Source organism: Stegostoma tigrinum, chromosome 2 (assembly GCF_030684315.1).
Source record: "Stegostoma tigrinum isolate sSteTig4 chromosome 2, sSteTig4.hap1, whole genome shotgun sequence".
Lineage (NCBI taxonomy): Eukaryota > Metazoa > Chordata > Chondrichthyes > Orectolobiformes > Stegostomatidae > Stegostoma > Stegostoma tigrinum.
In genome coordinates this window covers 129980405-130005574 of record NC_081355.1, presented here as the reverse complement: position 1 = coordinate 130005574, position 25170 = coordinate 129980405, and the positions used below count along the sequence as shown (strand labels likewise).

The 25170-nt window shown below is 42.0% G+C and overlaps 1 protein-coding gene and 1 long non-coding RNA gene across 6 annotated transcripts in view; one reads left to right on the top strand and one right to left on the bottom strand.

Annotated features, from left to right (window-relative positions):
- The window catches only part of LOC125463578 (uncharacterized), a 69203-nt gene extending 55463 nt beyond the window's left edge, over positions 1-13740 (bottom strand). Inside the window, exon 1 of the long non-coding RNA XR_007249862.2 lies at positions 13529-13740. This is a non-coding gene — a long non-coding RNA (uncharacterized LOC125463578). The remainder of the gene's footprint in view (positions 1-13528) is intronic.
- LOC125463564 (partitioning defective 3 homolog) overlaps positions 1-25170 on the top strand; it is a 798969-nt gene that overhangs the window by 245877 nt on the left and 527922 nt on the right. The gene's annotated exons all lie outside the window — the stretch shown is intronic.

Genomic DNA, 25170 nt, shown 5'->3' with positions numbered 1-25170 from the left:
AGGCAAGAAAGTGAAGTTGATGTTCAGATCAGGCATGATCGAAATGATTAGCAGAGCAAACTCAATGAGCTGAATGATCTATTTGTGGTCCATTATTTTATATTTTAAGATGAGCAACAGGAACTTGCATTTAAATAGCAGCTTCAATGTTGTAACGTTTCTGGAGACAATCCTCTTGAGGACAGATTGAAACCAAGTTTAACCTGAGCCATATAACAGGATATTGGGATAGATGACTGAAAGCTCAGTCAAAAAAGTTAGTTTAGGAGTGCCTTGAAAGAGAAAAACAGGGAAAAAAGAAATTCACTGAAGGCATTTCAGAACTTGGGCCCAAGTACCAGAATGCATAACCATCTGTGATGAATGTTTAAAATGACTGAGGTCTAAGAACAAATTAAAAGAAGGTAGTGAGGGATTAGTCCATGAGACAATTTGAAAACTAGAATGAGCATTTTAAAATCAGTGCTTTACTGAACCAGGGCCAGTGAGTGAACAGAGTGTTGAATGTGATTTCGTCCAAGTTGGGCTTCAGGCAGCAGAGTTTTGGGGGCTTTCGATTTTAAGGAGGTGGGAGAGTGGGACTCTGACCAGAAATGAAGTGCAATACTTCAGTCTGTCATTAATAAAGGTATGGATGAGGGTTTCAGCAGTAGATGAGCTGATGAAGGGTTCCTGGAATGACATTACACAGATGAAAGTTGGTAATCTGTGATCTATGAACAGAAAGCCATCTCGGGATCAAGTCCAATACCAGTATAGCTAAAGGCATGTGTTGATAAGGAGAGATGGAGTCAGTGGCAGAATTTGCAGCAAGGGATTAGGTAGTCTGGCTCTGGTCATCTCCGTATGTGTTGGAAGAAATTTGTGTTTCTCCAGTATTTTAGTTGTCAACAGAAATCTGACAATTTGGAGGCAGTGGAGGGATTTGAGGAATTATTGTAGAGGTAATTTACATTTAGAATCTGATATGTTCTTGGATGAAGTTGACGTGTTGATCAGAATTAAGACCGGGCTAAAGATCAATCCTACATGACCAGAGGCATTGGTGTGGAAATGGAAGAGAAGCTATTGCAGATCATTTCTCTGGTTACTCTTGGTAAGATAAGAATAGAACCAGGTGAGTGTGATCCCACCATCCACCTTGATGACAAGGAAGTTGGAGTGTTGGAGGATTTTCAGTTAGGAATTCCAGTAGCTGGGCAATAATCACTACAGTGAGGTGTGTAACATAATTCAGTCATGCTTCTCATTATGATCATGCTGATCTTCAGTTCTGTGTGCTTCAAACAATGCTAATGCTGTATTTCCTACTTGCGCCACATCAATTAAAGGCTACTAATAGTATGATATTGTGTAAGTGATCTCTATTTTGGCAATACATTTTGTTTTTACACAATTTTGATAATCCTTCTATTGATTTTATATGGGAAGAGGTCCTGTTTAGTGTATAGAGAGAATTTACCAGGCTGTTGCTTAGGCTGGAGAGTTTGAGGAGAGATTGGACAGACTGAGGTTGTTTTCCCTGTGCCGGAGGAAAATAAGAAAGGTCATAGTCATAGAGTCATGGAGGTATGCAGCATGGAAACAGACCCTTTGGTTCAACTCTTCCATGCAGGTCAGATATCCTGTATAAATCCAGTCCCATTTGCCAGCATTTGGCTCCTATCTCTCTCAAGCTCTTCCTATGCATATGCACGTCCAGATGCCTTTTAAATGTTGCAATCACACCAGACTCCTCCTCCACCACTGGCAGCTCATCACGTATACACGCCACCCTCTGTGTGGAAAAGTTGCTCCTTAGGTCTCTCTTAAATCTTTCCTCTCTCACCTTAAACCTATGTCCTTTAGTTTTGGACTCACTTACCCCAGGGAAAAGACCTTGCCTGTTTACCTTATCCATGCCCTTCATCATTTTATAAAGCTCGATAAGGTCACTCCTCAGCTTTTGACAGAAGGAGGTGATGGCCTAGTGGTATTGTCACTGTACTGTTAATCTAGAGACCCAGATGGATGGTGGAATTTGAATTAAATAAATGTCTGGAATTAAGAATCTAATGATGACTGTCAGAAGATCCCATCGGGTTCAGTAATGTCCTTTTGACGAAGGAAATGTGCCATCCCTACTTGATCTGGCCTACATATGACTCCAGATCCACGGCAGAGTGGTTGACTCATAACTGCCTTTTGGACAATTAGGGATGGGCAATAGATACCATCAAAGAATAAAGAAGAAAAACTCCAGGAAAAATAGTCTCAACCTGTTCAGCTCTTCCCTATAGCTGAAATCCTCCTACTCTGGCAACATCCTCGTCAATATTTCTGAGCCCTTTCAAGTTTCACAACATCCTCCCTAAAGCAGGGAGACAAGAATTGAACGCAGTATTCCAAAAGTGGCTTAGTTAGTGTCCTGTCCAGCCACAACATGACCTCTCAACTCTGATATTCAATGTATAAAACTATGAGGGGCTAAGGGTAGACAGTGAGAAACTACTCCCCCTGATTGAGGGAATCAATGAGCAGGGGCATAAATTTAAGATAAAAGGCAGAAGGTTTGAGGGAGATGTTAGGAAAATCTCTTTCACCCAGAGGTTGGTGGGAATTGGAACTCATTGCCTATAAGGGTCATAGCGGCAGAAGAAACCCTCTGCACATTTACATACTTAAATGAGCACTTGCGATGCCACAGCATACAATGCTATAGACCAAGTGTTGGAAAGGGGTTTAGAATAGTTAAGTGGTTGTTATTGATAGCTTCGGACACAGTGGGCCAAAAGGACTTTTTCTGTACTATAGGTACTTCACTCAGTACAATTGACTGATGCTAGTTTAAAAATTAAGTAGCAATGGTAAGTGGGTCTATTTACAATCTAGACTGCTCCTGAGCTCTAGTGGCTTGTACAATTGATGTTGTGTGATCAACGTATGTATTTCTAAGACTCCTTTCCCCATGGACTCTGATTAGTTGAATTGCTAGCTACTGCCTGATTATTAACAAAGTGTGATGCTAAGGAGCTGAGAAGCAGCTATTAGTATTGATCAGTAACCGTGTGGGAAACAGATCATAACCCTTTTCTGTATTAACATTTATCGGCATGACATTTCTTTTAGCAAGTAGCCATCCACAATGGGTGAGGCAAAACTTTGCATTACCAGTGTCTGTTGACAACTGAATCTAATCCTTACTTGATCTTTCTCACTCTGCACAGATACTTGTAGTTACAAAGCACTTCATCATATCTTTAAACAACTTAAAGTGCTTCACAAAGAACAAATAAACTTGAAATGTACTGATATGTGAAGGCAAATATGACAGCCAGAAGGTGTCGCATTCAACAATGAAATGAATGGCCATTTAGTCTTCTTTTAGTGTTGCTTGAAGGAGCATGATTAATCAGGGCACAATGGGAACTCCAAGATAATAAAGTGTGAAGCTGGATGAACACAGCAGGCCAAGCAGCATCTCAGGAGCACAAAAGCTGACGTTTTGGGCCTAGACCCTTCATCAGAGAGGGGGATGGGGTGAGGGTTCTGGAATAAATAGGGAGAGAGGGGGAGGTGGACCGAAGATGGAGAGAAAAGAAGATAGGTGGAGAGGAGAGTATAGGTGGGGAGATAGGGAGGGGATAGGTCAGTCCAGGGAAGGTGGACAGGTCAAGGAGGCGGGATGAGGTGGTAGGTAGGAAATGGAGGTGCGGCTTGGGGTGGGAGGAAGGGATGGGTGAGAGGAAGAACAGGTTAGGGAGGCAGAGACAGGCTGGGCTGGTTTTGGGATGCGGTGGGGGGGGGGAGGGGAGATTTTGAAGCTTGTGAAGTCCACATTGATACCATTGGGCTGCAGGGTTCCCAAGCGGAATATGAGTTGCTGTTCCTGCAACCTTCGGGTGGCATCATTGTGGCACTGCAGGAGGCCCATGATGGACATGTCGTCTGAGGAATGGGAGGGGGAGTTGAAATGGTTCACGACTGGGAGGTGCAGTTGTTTGCTGCGAACCAAGCGGAGGTGTTCTGCAAAGCGGTCCCCAAGCCTACGCTTGGTTTCCCCAATGTAGAGGAAGCCACACCGGGTGCAATGGATACAATATACCACATTGGCAGATGTGCAGGTGAACATCTGTTTGATATGGAAAGTCATCTTGGGGCTTGGGATAGGAGTGAGGGAGGAGGTGTGGGGGCAAGTGTAGCATTTCCTGCGGTTGCAGGGGAAGGTGCCGGGTGTGGTGGGGTTGGAGGGCAGTGTGGAGCGAACAAGGGAGTCACGGAGAGAGTGGTCTCTCCGGAAAGCAGACAAGGGTGGAGATGGAAAAATGTCTTGGGTGGTGGGGTCGGATTGTAGATGGCGGAAGTGTCGGAGGATGATGCGTTGTATCCGGAGGTTGGTGGGGTGGTGTGTGAGAACGAGGGGGATCCTCTTTGGGCGGTTGTGGCGGGGGCGAGGTCTGAGGGATGTGTTGCGGGAAATGTGGGAGACGCGGTCAAGGGCGTTCTCAACCACTGTGTGGGGAAAGTTGCAGTCCTTGAAGAACTTGGTCATCTGGGATGTGCAGGAGTGGAATGCCTCATCGTGGGAGCAGATGCGGCAGAGGCGAAGGAATTGGGAATAGGGGATGGAATTTTTGCAGGAGGGTGGGTGGGAGGAGGTGTATTCTAGGTAGCAGTTGGAGTCGGTGGGCTTGAAATGGACATCAGTTACAAGCTGGTTGCCTGAGATGGAGACTGAGAGGTCCAGGAAGGTGTGGGATGTGTTGTAGTTGGCCCAGGTGAACTTGAGGTTGGGTGGAAGGTGTTGGTGAAGTGGATGAACTGTTCGAGCTCCTCTGGGGAGCAAGAGGCGGCGCCAATACAGTCATCAATGTACCGGAGGAAGAGGTGGGGTTTGGGGCCTGTGTAGGTGCGGAAAAGGGACTGTTCCACGTAACCTACAAAGACGCAGGCATAGCTGGGGCCCATGCGGGTGCCCATGGCCACCCCCTTTGTCTGTAGAAAGTGGGAGGAATCGAAAGAGAAGTTGGTGAGGGTGAGCATGAGTTCAGCTAGGCGGATGAGGGTGTCGGTGGAGGGGGACTGGTCGGGCCTGCGGGACAAGAAGAAGCGGAGGGCCTTGAGGCCATCTTCATGTGGAATACAGGTGTATAGGGACTGGATGTCCATGGTGAAAATGAGGTGTTGGGGGCCAGGGAATTGGAAGTTCTGGAGGAGGTGGAGAGGCTGGGTGGTGTCACGGACGTAGGTAGGGAGTTCCTGGACCAAAGGGGAGAAAATGGAGTCCAGATAGGTGGAGATGAGTTCGGTGGGGCAGGAACAGGCTGAGACAATGGGTCGACCAGGGTAGGCAGGTTTGTGGATTTTGGGAAGGAGGTAGAAATGGGCCGTGCGGGGTTGGGGAATAATAAGGTTGGAGGCTGTGGGTGGGAGGTCACCTGAGGTAATGAGGTCATGGCGTTGGAGATGATGGTTTGGTTCTCGGGGGTGGGGTCATGATCAAGGGGGCGGTAGGAGGTGGTGTCGGAGGCATTCCACTGCCGCACATCCCAGATGTCCAAGTTCTTCAAGGACCGCAACTTCCCCCCACAGTGGTCAAGAACGCCCTTGACCGCGTCTCCCGCATTTCCGGCAACACATCCGTCACACCCCGCCCCCGCCACATCCGCCCAAAGTGGATTCCCCGCATTCTCACACACCACCCCACCAACCTCCCGGATACAACGCATCATCCTCCGACACTTCCGCCATCTACAATCCGACCCCACCACCCAAGACATTTTTCCATCCCCACTCTTGTCTGCTTTCCGGCGAGACCACTCTCTCCGTGACTCCCTTGTTCGATCCACACTGCCCTCCAACCCCACCACACCCGGCACCTTCCCCTGCAACCGCAGGAAATGCTACACTTGCCCCCACACCACCTCCCTCACTCCTATCCCAGGCCCCAAGATGACTTTCCATATTAAGCAGAGGTTCACCTGCACATCTGCCTATGTGGTATACTGTATCCATTGCACCCGGTGTGGCTTCCTCTACATTGGGAAATCCAAGCGGAGGCTTGGGGACCGCTTTGCAGAACACCTCTGCTCGGTTCGCAACAAACAACTGCACCTCCCAGTCGCGAACCATTTCAACTCCCCCTCCCATTCTTTAGATGACATGTCCATCATGGGCCTCCTGCAGTGCCACAATGATGCCACCCGAAGGTTGCAGGAACAGCAACTCATATTCCGCTTGGGAACCCTGCAGCCCAATGGTATCAATGTGGACTTCACAAGCTTCATAATCTCCCCTCCCCCCACCACATCCCAAAACCCGTCCAACCTGTCTCTGCCTCCCTAACCTGTTCTTCCTCTCACCCATCCCTTCCTGCCACCCCAAGCCGCACCTCCATCTCCTACCTACTAAGCTCATCCCACCTCCTTGACCTGTCCGCCTTGCCTGGACTGACCTATCCCCTCCCTACCTCCCCACCTATACTCTCCTCTCCAACTATCTTCTTTTCTCTCCATCTTAGGTCCGCCTCCCTCTCTCTCCCTATTTATTCCAGAACCCTCACCCCATCCCCCTCGCTGATGAAGGGTCTAGGCCCGAAACGTCAGCTTTTGTGCACCTGAGATGCTGCTTGGCCTGCTGTGTTCATCCAGCTTCACACTTTATTATCTCGGAATTTCCACTATCTGCAGTTCCCATTATCTCTGATACAGTGGTAACTCCATGCTGTTCCAAAGTGCTGTGGGATTGTTTGTATTCATCAGAATTATGTCAACAGGCAGTCAGGGCCTTGCCTTTAATGCTAAACAGCACCATTGGAACAGGCATATCTCATTTACGTATATGAACTGACAAACAGTTTAACACTGCCTCAGTGCTACAATGGAGTCTTACATGGTTAAATCCATTCAGTAAAAATGGTAACATTTCAAAATGTATCGATCTTTCTATTAAAAGGTAGCATTTTGTATATTAATATAACACACGAGTATCTTTTTCCAGAGATGGTATGAACTGCGATGTTGGAGAATCTGAGACAACAAAGTGTAGAGCTGAATGAACACAGCAGGCCAAGCAGCATCACAGGAGCAGGAAGGCTGACAGTTTTCTGATGAAGGGTCTAGACCCAAAACATCAACTTTCCTGCTCCTCTCATGCTGCTTGGCCTGCTGTGCTCATTGAGCTCTACGCCTTGTTGTCTCAGTATCTTTATCCTGTCATTGTTTTCCAAAATATCGATTAGTTTTTTCAGCCTTTATACTTGCTAAATATGTTCAGATGTCCTTATTTGTGGAGTAAAATAATGTAATCTATCAATACATTTTAAGTATAATCAAGTCCAATTGTTCATCGTAACTTTATAGGAAGCTAGATTGGGGATTGCTGCCATCGCCCATCTGATCAAGATCCTGGTATATTCTGATGTAACTTTCTTCACTGTCTGATAATGCCATCAATTTCGGTGTCATCGCAAACTTACTAACTAACTTAGAAACCGTACCTGCTATGTTCCCATCCAAGTCATTTACGTAAATGATGAAAAGCAGTTGGACCTCGCTCTGATTCTTGAGGCACACTGCTCAGCACAGGTCTCCAGTCTGTATAACAGCCCGTCACCACTGTGTCAACTACCTTCAAGCCAATTTTGTCTCCAATTGGCTAGCTCTCCCATATTCCATATGATGTAACCTCGCCAACCAGTCTGTTAGCAGACCTTGTCTAACGTCTTGCTGAAGTCTGTATTGACAGCTTATACCACTCTGCCTGCATCAATCATCTTCACCTCTTCAAGAAACTCAATCTAGTTAGTGCGATGTGATTTCCCATGCAAAAAGCCAACTTAACTCTTCCAAATCAGTCCTTTGCTCTCCAAATGTGTGTAAATCCTTCCCTTAGAGCCTTGCCCACCAGTCACATCAAGCTCACTGCTCTGTAGTTCCCTAGCTTTTCCTTAACACCTTTTGTAAAATCGTGGTCCTGCATTAGCCAACCTCCAGGCTTCGGGCACCTCACTCTTTCGATGATGCCAATATCTCAGCAAGGGGCCCAGAAATCTCTTGAATGTGAGTTGTTGCATTTTCTTAAGGCACATCAGGACAGGACCTACACAGTTAATAGTAGGGCCCTGTGGAGGGTTGCCGAACAAATAGATCTAGGGGTGCAGGTGCATAGCTCTTAGAAAGTGAAGTTGCAGCAGAAAGAGTGGTGAGGAAGGCATTTGGCATACTTGCATTTATTGGTCAGTGCGTTGGTGTTCGGATGTCATGTTGTGACTGTACAGGTCATTGGTTAGGCCACTTCTAGAATACTCCATTCAGTTCTGATTTCCATGCTTCAGTAAAGATTGAAAGGGTGCAGAAAAGATTTACAAGGATGTTTCTCAAATCAGAAGGTTTGAGCTGGAGGGAGAGGCTTTTTACCCTGGAGCATTGGAGACTGAGAGGTGACTGTTTCGAAGTCTATGAAATCATGAGGGGCATGGATAAGGTGAATAGCCCAGGACTTTTTCCCAAGGTAGAGCAATCTAAAACTGAACGGCATAGGTTTAAGGTGAGGGGGGAAAGACTTAAAAGGGACCTAATGGTCAACTTTGTCATGCAGAGGACAGTGTGTAAATGGAACAAGTTGTCAGAGGCAGTGTGGAGACAGGTACAGTTACAATATTTAAAAGACATATGGATGGGTACATGAATATGAAGGGTTTAGTGGGATATGTGTCACATGCTGGCAAATGGGCCTAGAACAGTTTGGGATATCTGGTTGGTGTGAATGAGTTAAACTGAAGAGTCTTTTTCCGTGCTCTACAACTCTGATGGTTCGATTTAGATTTGAAAGCCGATTTTTAGAAGCAAAATGCACATTAACCTCAGTACAAAGCCTTTTGGATATTGAATAGGAGGTAACTTTATTATTTTCTGATTTACATTGTAAAAATGCTGACTTGGCTACATTAGTTATTATGTGTACTGTATGGATACAATTTCAGTACAATCTGGTTAGTAATCAATTTGGCCAATAGCCCAACTGATTAGTTTAATGGGCCGATCATTGCAGCAGACTTGCAATGTTTTTGTGGTTTATCTGTTTAAAGTGATGATTAGCCCTGATCGGCATCGTGCTTAGCGTGGCAGTTTGCGATTAAAACCAGGCAATCAAAAAGATTTTCTGATCTTAATGGCTGAATTGATATTTAAGTACTAATGTAAAGAGTAAATGATGCACATTTGATGAATGAGCTGTTCAAAGTGTCTATCAGCACTGAGCAGATCTATAATGATGTTGTTCTTTGGTACAATCAGAAGGTGCTGTTAAATTCCAGAGAGTACTGATTGGTACTGACCATTTCTGATCTGCGTAAGTGATGGAAAATGCATGGACTGTCACTGACCTCTGTGGTTGTAATGATTGAAAGCATCAGTGTTCATTGTTTTTACTGCACTAAAACAGACAACAGGTTCTGATGTCTGCACAGGTACAATTAAGTAGAGAGACCTAGAAGTTGATTGTCGTAATTTCCTCATCATCCACTGGATGTATGGTTAAAGTCCTTGCTGATGGTAATGTTCAAAATTGTTTGAATTGAAGAGACCTTAGACATTTTCAGTCATGTCTTGCTTTAAAAAAAATCTTTCAAGAAGTTGCCATTTCTTGAAATAGGTCATTTTATTGTTGAACAATTTCTCTGGCCTAGAAAACCTCTTCCTATAACTGTAGAGTTACAGACTCCATAGCATTATTTGGATTTTATTTATCCCATCAGTTTTGAATTTTGATATTTTAGCTTCCATCTTAATGATATGTAAATGACCCAGTATTTATTTCCTTCCCTGTAAAATGGGTTAAACCTGAAATGGCGTCAGTGTTTTTTTGCTGCTAATTCACCCAGAGAGCAAACAACAGTGTGATTGACTGCTTAGCCTGCTCAATGACATCGCTGTGTTTTTATAGATCCCCTGATGCTGATATCAGAAATACGTCGACACTGGGGAAAAGGTGACTTCCATTTCAAAGAAACAGCAAGATAATTGTGCCATGTTTCTTTGTGGCCATCGGTGAACGTTGTCACGATGCGATTGACTGTGAATTTGAGGTTGTTATGTTATCAGTGCCAAAATTTTTGGCACTTCATACCCACATTATTCGTGCAAGTGGTTCCTATTGTTTACTCCTCAGCATGTTAGATCAGCATGTTAGAATCCTGTAGAAAAGCTGCCAATCTTCAGTCTTCAAACCACTGCTATGTTGTTTACATGCAGTGCACATATACATATTATTTGTGCCATGGGCTTTAGAATACCCTGTGAGCCTATTACTGTTTGACTGATTGCCCAAAAATCTGGGTCAGTATAATAACTTAGAAGTGGCATTTGAATTCTTTATACACAATAGTCCCTGTGCAGAAATAATTGGTTTGATTTGCTCACTGGATACAAGAAAAATACATGTATTGAATGTATTTCTTTCACTGGGGAATTGAATCGATAACATGCACCACCTCCAACAATGTACGAGGCGCAATATTATCTCAAAGTTGTCAACTGCATTAAAAAAAGACCACTGGGATTTCCCCACTTGCTCTGCTTCACCATTTTTGGAACGAATCTGTTTCCCAGTCCATTGAGTGAAAAATGAAGCACTAAAGTTGTGTAAGGTCATGGTAGTAGGCAATCCCAGCAACGAAACAATAATGGTTGCCAGGGAAAGAGCAGAGCTTGCATTTTTTCAATGCAAGTGTAATTATTTTTAGCAGTGACAAAATACACGCGTTTTTAAAAAAAGCAAACCTTGGGAGATTGTTAGGAATGATGAATGTTTGAAGTTGCCATCATGCAATGAGGAGATTCCCTGTTTGCCTGTCTGTTGCTGCAACTCTGATAGGAAGGAGGGGGGGCTCTTAATTTCACATCATGAAAATCAGAATTTCTTACCTGTCATTCATACGCCATGATAGTGAGTACATGTGTAGAAATCCTCAAGGAATGCAATGTATGCTTTAAAGTTGCATTTGGAGGAAGAAGAATTATATTGGACTTGAGACATGATCTCCTCATTGCCTGTCCATGGATATGGCCAGACCTTTAGTGTTATTCCAGTATGCTTTGTTTTTATCACAAAAATCTCCAATGTATTTCTTTTAGGCAAGTGTGTGCATCAAGTAATTAATTGTATCACATTGTACTGCTATTTTACTCAAGTTTGTATTTATACTAGTGTTTCATTAGTTGCGTTAAATCAAATAAATGTAATGATTTTGGAATGAGCAGCATCGTGGATTCAAGTTGGTGAGTGTGTTCTTGGAGATTTCAATACATGGTCTTTGACCTCCAACTGCCCATCCCCATAATCCTCCTATTGGCATCACCACACAATAAACTTCCTGTGAACTGCCCTTTGCATGGCAATTGGAAAGATTAAAAGCTCATGATCTATGATAATGGAAAATTCTTGACTCTCAGATGAAGAGCTAGATTGTCAGTGTTTGAAGAAAATGAATAAAACACAATCCTGTTATTACTGCTATGATTTTTCCTCTACAATTGCTTGCTGTTGTCTACTGGATAATAATGTTCCATTCTTGAAGCCCCCAGGCCATTCCTGGAAAATTAACAGACCCAAGGATTATCAATTTATTTCTTAAGGCCGCAGTTAGATCCAACAGCAAGTTACATGCAGCAGATACTAGCAGTTGTATGTATAATTTTATTGGCACAACAAACTTAGTTGTATTGTGAGAATCAGACCACTGGGAGTTTATTTCCTTCGATGCTTGAATCTGCTACAGATGACTGTGCCTAGTTTGCAGCTCAGGGAGAATGGCGTACTTCTCTATTAGACTCGGACCTTTGTGTGTTTTGGGCAGTGATCGGCAAACTTTTAAGGCACATGATCACATTTTGGATTTAAGTGTAACCTAAGAACAACCCATAAGAAAATATAGAATAAACTTGATTTTTAGTGCTATGAAAATGTAAAACCAAGTATGAATAAATAGTATCAGAGATAGTAGGAACTGCAGATGTTGGAGAATCTGAGATAACAAGGTGTAGAGCTGGATGAACACAGCAGGCCAAGCAGCAGCATAGGAGCAGGAAAGCTGACGTTTCGGGCCTAGACCCTATGAATAATTCGTAATTTTGTCCTGTACTCAGCAAGTGTCAATTTGATACCTTTGACTGCACGTTATTTACCAACGTCTTGAAATCTGGTTTAGGTTTGAGATGCTCATCAAATGGTTATCTGTGACACAGGTGCATGATTTGCGCTTGATTAGCATCTTTTGGGAGAACGCTGTCCCACTGGGGTTACTGGAGCCAAAGTATTTCTTAACATTTTTAAAGCACAAAATGATAGCTGGTATTTTCACTGTTTACAAGTTCCCAAAGATGACTTTCCCTTGATCTGACTTTCAGCTCATGATTATTTTGCAGCGTAATTATTTCCATATCAACTCCACTGTTTTGTAAGTGGCAGTGTCTCCTGACACTTGCAAATGAAGGAAACTATTTCCGGATGAGCGCGCATATAACCTATTCCAGACCAGCTACACAAGGCCTTGTTGTATGGCCACACAAGGTACGCAATAGAAGCGTGATATTGAAACAGGATTCAGAAGGTTCAGAGTGCCCACCCCAAATATCTAACCTCCCTCTCCCAAGTCTGTGCCTGTATCTCTTCCCCAAACCACCGACTCCATTCACTGCTTCATTAAATACGCATACATTGTGATGCTTGGACATAGTCTTTGTCAATCACACAACTGATAGTATTTGGTAGTCAATTCATTAACGTTGAGTTGAAAGAATGGACTTGAGACAATTGGTTCCTGCAATCACTTGCTAAATTGATATGCTGACTTCCTCAAGGTGTGCACAGAGGGTTTCTGGGTGGGGCAATTTTACTTGTTTTTGATTTTTTTTTGGAGAATTTTCTCTGGCCTTGAAGTATTGCAATGTTTTATTTTTAATTTGGTCAGACTGCAGGACTAGATTAAATTTAAATCAGTTCTCAGCCCTGATCATATGTGCTAAATCTGTCCTTAACAGTTCACTGTTCAACTTGCTCACTTATGATATTGTTTGTCAGGAACCCAAAGTCAAGGAACCACATATTGTCTGATGCTCACTTTGCATTTCATTCCATGATCTGAGAAAAGTGGCCATTTCAGGCATCAGACCTAAATTTATTTGCAGGTCCTTTCCTCAATTTAACCACCTTATGTCAGAATAGGGGATTAGTTCACCACAAACCACTGGGAGTTTATCAAGTAGGGGTTTAAGCAAGTGGCGCTGAAGAGCTCTTACTTGAATTGAGTTTACAGTCTTAACAACTGTCATTTCATGAGAAAAACCATAATATTATTGACTAATGCTTGGTGGCTTACACAGTGGGAAATGGTAAATAACAGTATGGCTGGATCATTTTTGCAAATGGCAACAAAGCTTGCATTTGTGATGCGCATGACTAGTATAGCATTACTTGTAGTGGAAAACAGTTTGTTAATTGGAATTTATTTTCTCAAACACAGCATTTAAACTGTCGTAGGTCTTCTTACCTTTTCTTTATCTTCACGCAGCCAACAAGGTGAGAATATCTACTTCAGTTGTTTTTGCATGCATGGTTTTTAAAGACATAACAAATTAACTGGTCTCTGTTGTTCCTGTCGATGGACTCATCAAACTGCAGTGAGAAGCGTTCACAGCAGTTCAGGTCGTACTATAGTTTCTGAACAACATCTCTCGACAAATATTGCACTCATTTTGCTACCGTGGAAACACAAAGTAACTTGTCTGGATTGCTGTTACTATTTTCTTTGCTGATTCTTAAGACCTTTGAGCTAAAAGTTAGCAGCTACAGTCATTGTTTATTCAATTAGTTTGCTATCTGTGAATGATTTCTTGTGCTTTTCCAGAAAATGACAATTATGGTGTTTCAGCGTAGGCTGAATTTTGGCTTGTTTAGATAAAAGACTGTCAAGTGTTCAAAATGGCCTTCAATCATCAACTTAAGATAACAAAGTGTGAAGCTGGATGAACACAGCAGGCCAAGCAGCATCTCAGAAACACAAAAGCTGACGTTTCAGGCCTAGACCCTTCTTCAGATTCAATCATCAACTTTCTTTTTCTGAAGCGTGCTGCCCAAGGGCAAGCTGCCTTTAAACTTACTGTGCATCATTGTAGTTGTGCTACTCCAAATTCCCCTTTTCACTTATTGATACACTTGGGGACGTAAGGCAAAAGCTCTTGTCAGTTACAATTATGAACTGACATTTTTTCCACCTCCATGTTGAAGTTGTACATTTTTAGATTTCTTTCCAGATAGTTCAGGTTCTTCACTCATCGTTATTGCTTCACTTTGTAATTTGATGTTCCTCCTGCAGGTAAGGCCCCATATTCCAACATCGAAAATAGTGCTGCAGGCTTTCATGTCGGGGTCACAGGTGTCACTTCTGTAGTCGAGATGTTTCTCATACTGCTGGAGACTGCAGCTCGACAAAGAGTGGGCAGAGTAGTGGGTCTCTCAGCTGCTCTTGAGAGCGCCCACATGGGTCATAATGAAACAAAAAGCCTCCTGTGTTTCTCGTGCAGTATTATAGCACCCATCAGTTCCTTGTATATTTCTTCCTCATTTCTTTGCATTGTCACCTAAAACCTAGCTTACCCATGAAACTCTACCTGGGCCAAACTGAAACACAGTGCAAAAAGTAGGCAAAACCTGGTAACTGCATGCCCTTTTATCAAGCCATGAAAGCAGCAGATATGCAGGGACGTGATCATGGTGAGAGAACGAGGGTGGACGGTGAGATTGACTTTCAGAGACTTTGGGATTTACCAGTTGATTGTCATCTAGAACAAGGGAAGCAGGTGGAATTCCCAGATGGATGCTGGGGAAGGGGTGGCATCACTGAAGGTTGGGCCATTTTCTTCTCTGTTCGCCATCTGAGCAATGAAAGAACTTTACTAACTTTAACTAAGGAGTTCATGGAGCCCCACGTAAAGCTTAAAAATCAATAAATGGAAAGCTTAACAACTCTTAGTAATATGCATAGGAAGACATCAATTTCTGTGTGCTCAAAAAGCTGTTTATTCTGTTTGTGATGAAATGGATAGCTGCTTGCATGTCACAATTAGCCTTGTCACCCCCTCTAGTTGTGCAATACACGTGTGGGTACAGGGAATGAAATTAGTTTAAACTCCTGCTGTTAATGCCATTCCATCGATCTTGAATGTGCACCTTTTGTTGGATGGCAGGACAATTTGCAGGGATTGTGTCCTTGATAATTTGGTGATATTGGCTACGCTGTCCGTTCTAGACGACCAAATCTCCATTTGCTACCAGAAGGCAGTCAGCCAATACTTCTAGAATATTTCATAAATACGTTCATTAAACTACAAATGTGAAATTCAGTTTTCAAACTATTTCATGTCTTTAAGACAAATCACAAATCATAAAATGGTCTTTGAGTTTTGGTGCTGTCTGATCAGATTTCACCCTTTTATGGCTTCAGTGGTTCACAGACCATTCAAGTTTCTTATCCTATTGTTATTCTGGCTCCTTGCTAAACATAACAAGAAGTTGCTCAAGAGATAATGGGAACTGCAGATGCTGGAGATTCCAAGATAATAAAATGTGAGGCTGGATGAACACAGCAGGCCAAGCAGCATCTCAGGAGCACAAAAGCTGACGTTTCGGGCCTAGACCCTTCATCAGAGAAGTTGCTCAACATTGGTGGAGAGACATTTTTTTTATTCGATACAAAATTTATCCCTGAGTTGACATTTTTGGATGGATTGCGTGTAATTGTTTTGAAACAATAGCGCACAGAAAATAGGACCTGAATGCAAATCAGATCAATTCACATGTATTAGTCATTGCTGAGTAAATACAGCCACAAGTCTGCATCAAGAATTCACAGAAAGCTGCATAGAGAGGAATTGCTTTGAAAATCAAAGGCACATTTCACTACAGCTACCAGTTCGAGCCTAAAGTTGACGACAGGTGACGTGGAGCCATCCTTCCCCAACTTGGCTGCGTATAGAACTCTGCCTTATTCAAACTGAAATTCTGCTTGAGTGAAACGTCAAAATTTTTTGGAGAAAGAAACTTAAACGTCTCTGGGCTGTCTGTGATTAGACTGCAACAGGTTTGAAGCCAAGACAGTACAAGCTCCCATAACTACATTCCAGACCTCCACAAAATTGCTTTAGTTGATGAAAAATCCATATTAGTGTTTGTTAATTCAAATGGTGTAATATTACCATCTGTGTATGAAAAAGACTTCACAGAGCATGTTGCCATTGCCTGTCCCATGCCAAATCTTAACACGTGTTCCTCTTTGGAGACTGGTACTTGTTTATTTGATTGTCCTCCGTACAGGAAGCTAGTGTATATGTTGCTTTACACGGGGGAAACCAAGGTTCTGAAAAGGCTGCCAAGAAGTTAAAAGTCACAGCATGATGTGGAGGTGCTAGTGTTGGTCTGGGGTGGACAAAGTCACCAGGTTATAGTCCAACGGGTTTATTTGGATTCTCAAAGCCGTCGGAGTACAGCCCCTTTGTCAGGTTCATGGTGTCCTACAGGTGACGCCCACCACACTTCTGTATTTGTAAATGTTCTTTACTTTCCTGTTTTGACGGCATCACCTTGATAAATTGTTATGATCTCTCTACCTTACTTTGTCCAGTTTTGAATTGCTTAGTGCACACACTCTTTCACATGTGAGCGCTCTCATGCGCACACCCATTCGCGCAGGTCAGCTCTCACGCGTATAAATCTATGGGGCGAATCAATTCATCCAAGCTGTTTATTTGCAGATACATTCTATTTTGTTCAAAAAAAACACACCTTTTGTATATTTCTATCGTTCTGCCTGGTTGTCATGACAGCACAGCACTGACTTTGACATTATAAGCACTTGACGCACCATCTAACACTCTTGGTCACTTCCAGAGACTACTTGTTTGAAATTCCACTCTCATCGGTTGTGTGATGTTTTGATCTCCCTGCCTATAAATTCTGTGTCTGTGTGCCCCGTTCTCTCTCTCTGCACCTGACGAAGCGCCTGCACTTGTGTGACGTCATTTAGCAGTTTGCATTAAGATGCTGTCACCACAGTGTAAGGTTTCACAGTTTTCATCATTCACGTTCCTGGAGCTTGGCGGAAATCAGTCATTCTGGCCAGAGTGCAAGAGGTCATTGGATAGTCTGGATGACTTAGTTGTGAAAGTTTTCTCAAGGGAATTGTGTAGTTTTGTCCACTATTAGAGAGATGAAAATTTCTGTGAACTCGTGCATGGGGCCTGCAAAGACGTAAGCACACACAATTCAATTCCAGCAGCTTCATAGGGCAGGTTCTTAAACACTGGGCTGAAACTCCAATGCATGGCTCACTGGGAAATACTTCTGCTTTTAAAAATACACACCCTGCCTGTAACTCAATATTTGTTAACTAACTGACTTAATAGAATATCTTGAACTTTAACAAATTCATCATTGGTTTCCTTGGTGAGCCAAGTCTGGGCAAGCTTTATTGCACTTCCCTATTTCGTACATTTGAGTACATGACAGAAGCAAGGACAGCACGGTGGCTCAGTGATTAGCACTACTGCCTGACAGTGCCACGGACCCAGGCTTGATTCCACCCTTGGGAAACTATCAGTGTGGAGTTTTCAGATTCTCCCCTTGCCTGTGTGGGTTTCCTCCCACAGTCCATAGATGTGCAGGCTAGGTAGATTGGCCATGCTAAATTGCCTGTAATGTTCAGGTATGTGTAGATTGGGTGGGTTGTAGGGGGACAGATCTGGGCAGGATGCTCCAGGGGGTGGTCATGGTCTTGTTGGGCTGAATGGCCAGTTTCCACACTGTATGGCTTCTTAAGAAAGGAAGGCGAATCAGCCCTTTGAATGTGCTGCACCTTTCCAGTGAGATCATGGCTGATCAGATAACTACCTCTGCCTTAAAATTACTTAAAGATCTGCATCTATTTTTTTTGTGTGAGGGAATTCCAAAGACAAAAATCAAAGGGAGAAAAAATGTCCTTATCTTTGTCTTAAATATTTGACCCCTCCTTTTTAAACTATGGTACCGTGTCCTGGATTCTCCTGCAAGACGTAACCTCCTTTCTGCATCCACGTGATCAAGCTTCCTCTGGATCTCATGTTTCAGTTATGCCACCCCTGACGCTTCTAAACTCGAGAGGATACAGGCCTAAGATGTCCAGACTTTCTTCATAAGGTAGTCCACTAACTCCAGTTATTAATCTAATAAAACTCCTATGAACTGCATTAATGTCCTTCCATAAGAACAATTAGCACTAATGTTCAGAGTTCTGATGATGTGGTGTTTTCTTCATCATTTTCTCTCAACCTATTTGGTTGCACTTCTGTCTGTCTCTCTCCTGCTTTTAAGAAAAAAAAATCCTCAAGAAATATCTTTTACACTGTGTTCTTGGTTACTCCTTCCATATGTGTTTGTGTAGAAACACACATAGAACGCACGCACACACACTATATATAGTATGCACATCAGCTGTCCAGGTGGTAACTTGTACGATTCGTTTGAACCAAATCTCTCAAAGTACTTCACAAAGGAGAACAGTGAGCACAACTGGAATGAGCAGTCATGAACAAGTATCTTTTACACTGTTTTTAGGACTTTTTTCTTAAAAACAGGAGAGAGAATTGCAACCAAATAGGTTGAAAATAGTTATAGACAAAAAAAAATCACTATCTGTCTTTATGTTGAGAGTACTCTAAATGCCGGCTGAACATTGTCCTTCGTAAGTATTATTGCTTGTTGAAGTTATTCTTTTGGACTGCTGATTAAGTTGAGGATCATGTGAACTTAGTCATTGACACAGAGTACAAACTCTGTGGACTTAATATCCATGTTCCTCATGAATCGAGACAGTAAAGCCTACATATTTACAATAAGGTTCAGCCAGAGTTTTATTTATACTGGAAAGTAGAAAAGCGGGGATCGTGGGGGGAATCTTTAGATGAGAAGACAGTCTGTCAGTGATGCTAATTGGGTAGCTCGTAATAGCAGCAAAGGCTGGGTATGTGAAGGAGCTTCATTTTGTGCTCCGATACCTTGTCATCAAGAACCAGTATCTGACTTTTTGTTGGTACAGCGCTGCCTGCACCCTCAATATCATAGAATGTATCAGCAAAATGTTCACAATCATAAATTTTGAATTAATTGTGAGTTTTCTTACAAGCGTACTGAAAAAGACTGTTTTTAATGAGAATGATGTCAAATGTGAAAATAGACAATCTGAGGAGATGGCAGACCTGCATGTAGTCATTGCTGATGTTTGCCGTATATGAACAGTACCAGGTAGTCTACTAGGTGAATGTAGTGAAGAGCAAATTACTGCACTAGAGGGTGCACAAGGTTTAAAAAAAAGTACTGAGGACCCAGTTAAGCTGCATGTAATCCCTCCTATTCTTTAGTCATACTATTGGTATATATTTCACTGTTAAAGGCCTGGGACATAGTATTTGTCAACTCCTTTTTCCTGCACCTTCCCTAGCCAAGGAAGGGGACCGATAATCTGTCTTGAACCTCCTTCAGTCGCACTGTACACACAATACAGTGAACTTGTCCCTTGATTTAAGATCCTATTTCAAATAGTTATTTCAAATGCAGAACCATCTGTATTTCTTCCCTTTGCACATATTCTATGTTCAGTGAGGAGAGAGGGAAGACCACAGTGATTATTTGTTGCATTTGATACTAAGAAACATGTGGAAATCTAGTATTTATATTTGTTACGATAATCAAATCTTTGTACATGGTAAATGAAGTATTTCTGGCTTATGTAAGTAATATTGAACGATGTTTGCATTGTTCTGTGGTTTCTTAAGTTCTTCCCTTGAATCCAATACTGAAACAAAACACCAAGTGTGCAACTGCCAATTATTGGAAATTTAATCTTGTAAATATTGATCCTGTTGTTAGAGTAGTGATGGGTTTAATGGAGATGCTGTTATTCGTACAAAATGCAATATGTTTAGGTAACTTACAAATGCAAATCCACCTGGAATAAAAGCTTAGACGTGGCTTATCCAGTAGGAGCAAATTTTCAAGTTTTACCCAGTTTTGTTCTTGCATGTCAAATGCTGTCACCTGGTCTGACTTTTTTGTGGCCATTTTGCGTATGGTGAACAAGACAAGTTGGGATATTTGCAGTAAGGACCAGTCAAAGTTTTGATTTGAAAGATTACATGAATATGTTGCTGAATGATCATGCTGTCACGGCAGGGTAGGTTTTTAAAAAGTTGATCTATTTAAGAGTATGTCCCCTGCCCCATATAAAGTCCAGTCCCATAACTCTCTGCCATGTTGTCTTAACTGTGAATATGAGCTTAAAATAATAGGTTGGGAGGAGGTTTAATTTGCCCCAGTATCTCAATTGTTGCATTGAAGAGAATCAACAACTTGAAGAGGTTTCAGATTATTAAATGAGAAATTAACAAATTGGTCATGAAGATGCTTGAGTTATTAATTTCGGCCTCACATTTAGACAGGAATTGGTTTAATTGCAACTCCCTGGTGTGTCTCCTCATTGACTTATTTTTCATAATTGTTCTATGGCATTATCACTGGTACAATAATTTGTACTCAGAATATGGGCTGGTTATTGAGACATTTGTGTGTCTTTGATCAGAAAGTCATTTTATAAGTGGAAGATTTGGGTTTCGTCTTGGGTTTCAAGCAGCTGGTTGCACATATTCCAGATTGCTTTTAAAGCTCTGATATTATCTTGAAAGCATTTTGCACTTAAGATCTATTTCATTTGCTTTTGTTTCTTTAAATCTCATATATTACTTTTGTTTCCCCTGTTTCGAGAGGGATTTTTGCATCATTTGCCAAGATGCTGAAATGATGATGGGACAATGTTGGAATGTTAAGGAGAATGAGCAAGAAGCCATATTGAAAGCAATAACAATTTAGTGATCTGGTTTATTTTTTGTCACTTGTATTTTGTTAGAAAATTCAGTGAAAAGTGTTGTACGGTGTTGCCACTCTCCTGCACCATCTTAAAACATGGAAAAATAAACTAAAACATAGAATATAGCAGCAGAAAAATAAAGAAAAAGTGTTAAACTTTACAGTCCTTATTGTTCAGTGCTCTGCCATGGGCCTAGTGGCCAGCCATGAGTCCACTTCACTGCACTGCTGCTGCTGCAACAAAAGGTAGCACTTTTCAGCATCCTCTTGCCTTCACCAGTGTTGTCACCACTGTGGATCCTTACCGGACCTCACCAGTATCAATGCCACAGAGACTTGTACTGGGCCCAAATTCACCTGCGCCACCACCACCCCCCGAATCTGCAGGTGTCATGAGGAGCCCAAACTCGCCTCCACCACAGCAGCCATGAGTCAGCGCTCAGACTGTCTCGTCGATGCAGCAGCCACAGGGAACCTAAGTTCGCCTCTGACCCCACAAGTCTGTGCCGTGCTGCAGTATTGAAGGAAATTGAAAAGGTGACGAGTTGCAGGAAGTGTGGCCATGAAGGATTGAAGCAAATGGATTGAAATTTTAAATTTAATGCTGTGTGAAGTAAAAGGTCTGTGTAGAGTATTGATTATAAGGTGCTGGGTAAGAAGGCTGGGTCGAAGTAAAGACAATGCAGCAACTGCGAGAAACACTACATAGGACCGACAGGCAGGAAACCCGCCACCAGGATACATGAACACCAACTCTCAGCAAAATGGCATGACCGACTCTCCCTCATTTCAATACACTCTGACATAGAAAGACGTCAATTTGACTGGGACAAAGTTACGGTGTTAGGGACAAGCGAAGCAAAAACAAGCATGAGAATTCCTGGAGGCCTGGTTTTCAACTGCTGATGCGATAAATAAACATGTTGAAATACTCTTGTCTACATACTACTACGGTAGAAAACCAGAAACACGACTCCCCACCATGACAGACTGGACCCTATAAACTTCAGAATGGGACAGAACAACAGCGCTTCAGTGGGGGCTACGCAGCACTGATGATGTCACCTAGAAGGGAGAGGAAATGTTTTGACCAAATGTTTTCATGGAAATCAGTCAGTTCGGTGAACCAACCAACAACTCCAAAGACAAGGGCAACAGAGTTCAAGATGAGCAAGAGTTTACAGAGGTTAAAGATAAGTAGTCAGTTTGATCAGAATTGGAACATTTGAACCTCAGGGTAACCAAGACTTTAGCCTTGTCAATGTTATAATTAGGTAGGAAAGATGCTAAAGCAGGCGGAGGTGCAGAACAGAGAATAGGCATGGGTTAATTGCAAATATAATGCGTAAGTTTTGAAACAGATTTCCAGAGCTTCTGGTGGCTCTGTGAGAAGATGCTAAGATAGCCATGAATTATTAAATTTCTGTTCTTAAAATGAACTAGAAAGTGTTGTTGTCGTGCAGAAGTATTTTTTGAACCAGCTTTCAGATACTACTTGAAATATTATGCTTATGGAACGAGAGAGAGAGAGAGGGGAAAGAGTGCATGGATGATCTGGAAGAGTTATGTAGAATTCAAAACAGCTGATCAGATGGTACTATCTTGATTTCATCAATAGTGACTGCTTGACTATTTTGTTTAAAAAAAATTAAATAGTAGTACTTGCAGACATGAGCACTGTCCCAGAGCAAAATCAGAAATCTGCCAAGAATGCAATTTGTGATGAGCACTGGTATCAAGGCAAAACCCTTCTGCAGTCTCCCAGCATGGGGTCTGAATGGGCTTCAGCAGCCTGAGAGTAGCAAACCTACCTGCCACATTGACTTAATCGCTGTGTGGCATGAATAGAAAGAGATTTAATATACTCTATTATTATATCAAAATATGTTTCTAATAATGTCCAGCCTTCACAAAGAGCACATTCCCGTAGGCTTCATATGTATTCATAAGACTGAAGTCAGACTATTCTGTACACCTGTCACAATGGAAGATGACAGAACAAAATTGCTGGCAGCATTGCATGTTCCTATCTTAGCAAAACATTGCATTCACTGTGCGAGTTATCAATCTCTTTTGTATTTTCTGATCTCTAACTCTTTAGTTACACTGTGGAACTTAATTGCTGGTGACTTTTATTGATTTGTGGCATTTCCTAACATAACAGAACCAGTTAATTCAGACACGATGGCTTGGTCTGTTTGTTTTGTTTTCACACCGCTCTTGAAGATTTCGCTGTGCCTGTATTTTGTGCCATTGGATGGCCCAATTTTCTGAAAGTGGAAGACAGTCTATCAGAACTTCAGTGGTCCCAACTATTATAGTGCATTGTGCCTGAAAACATCATTTTTGGAATTTGTGAATCTGATCTTCTAAGAAACAAGCTTCTTGAAATGCATAACTTAACACAGGAAAACAATGCTTTTTAGTTGTAGACCTTGATTCTCCATTGGTTTACATTATACCGATTCCAAAGCAGTTTTGCAGGGGGTGGGTGGGAGCAGCAAGCAGTTAAGTGATTTGGCAGGGTTAGAATTGGGAAATTTGAAAAATTATGAATTGCATATTCTGAAACTAGCCTAGTAATTGATGAACTGACCAAGGGGGTGATTCAGTGTGTAACACACAAACTTGGTCAGAAAGGTAATTTAACACCCGTGTCTCTGGACGTTTTTACTTAAATATTGGATCTAGTTGAGGTAGAACTATCAAAACATTAGGAGATTCAAAATATACATTAACTCAGCAAATCACCGAAGGTCTAGGCTTTATAATAGACCACTAGAGTCAACGCAATCCTAATTGAGTGAGTTTAAATTTTGTTTTGGTTTTATCTAAAACTGACATGACTTGCAAATCTTGGGAGTGTGAGGTGTTTTAAAATTTATCTGACAAAGAGAAGAATGTCCCTGTGTCTTAAACTTCCATCCATTGAGATTCAGGGAAATCCAGCAAATACAAATTGAATGGAGCAGAAGTACAACCTTTTTGTGTTATGTTAATCAAGGTCTGTGTCTTTATTGTTGAAGCAGGTTAAGTATTTACTTCGTACACCAGAGAGCCATTTCTTGGATGTTACAACAGTGGCATAATTTAATTCATTATATGTAAGGAGCTTCAGAATAGAAGATGGTGACTTTGCAATCTGTTACAAATACTGATCGTTATAAAATTTGAACGATAGTTTGAAAATATAACTAAAGTGTGTTAATATTTGCATACAAATTCAATTTAATTTGGAATTAATTTAGTTTGAATCTATTAAAAGTCAGTTCACTCTCTGAATGAGCTGAGAGCTGTTCAGAAGTATAAAAAGCCTTCAGTTTGAAATGGACAGATCAGTTACAGGATGTCTGATATCTGACTACACCACCAATGCTGTAATCTTATGCAAGTTCAAATCGAGTAGGAAATTAGTGCACTATGCAAGAGTATTAAATCTCTATGTGTAATCTCATTACGGTTAATTGAACAGCTTTATTAAATAACTTATAAATGAAACAGCTTGTTATCTTTCCTTTTCAACTCACTTTTCGGGCTGATCAAATATCAGTTTGAGTTGCCAATCTACCCCACTGAAGTGGGTCAAAGCTGCAGTGCCTCATAGTCTGAAGATTGCAGCCAACAGGACTCCTGTTGTGAGGTCTAATCACCACAAGTGCTGGCCTGTTGACTCTTCCCGTGACTTTTGGTGAGAAGAAGCTTGTCAGTAATGTTTACTGACACGTGATGTCAGTCATTGATGGCTCGCACCTGCCACTGGTGCTCACTGAAGGTTTATAACCTTACTGATTGCAGACACGTGGCTATCAATGTAAAATCTCCCTGAATAGGGGAGCATGCTGGTGTCTCCCAGTCGAACCATGTTATGAGAGCTTAGCTTATTCATGCCTGTCAGCACACTGGAAAAAGGATGTCCAAGATAGTAAAAAAAGACTTGCATCATTGTGTGGCTGGCAATTGCTTTACTGCGTTACAGTGAAACTGCAGTTCTTTGTGTATGAGGGAGTAGAATTTCTAACACTGGTAAATCATATTATTGTAACTTTATTGTCAACATGGGTTCCTGTTCAAGTAGGTGTTCAGAACATCTTGCAGGATAAATTATTATTTGTAGGCAGTTGGAGAATGAATAATATTTCCCATAAGGAGGGATTTAACAAGGTATCCATGTGTTTGTAACATCTGTTAAAGAGCTGTTTTGTGTTAGTGAAAGCTTTGTAGTGTGTTATCTGATAAGTATTG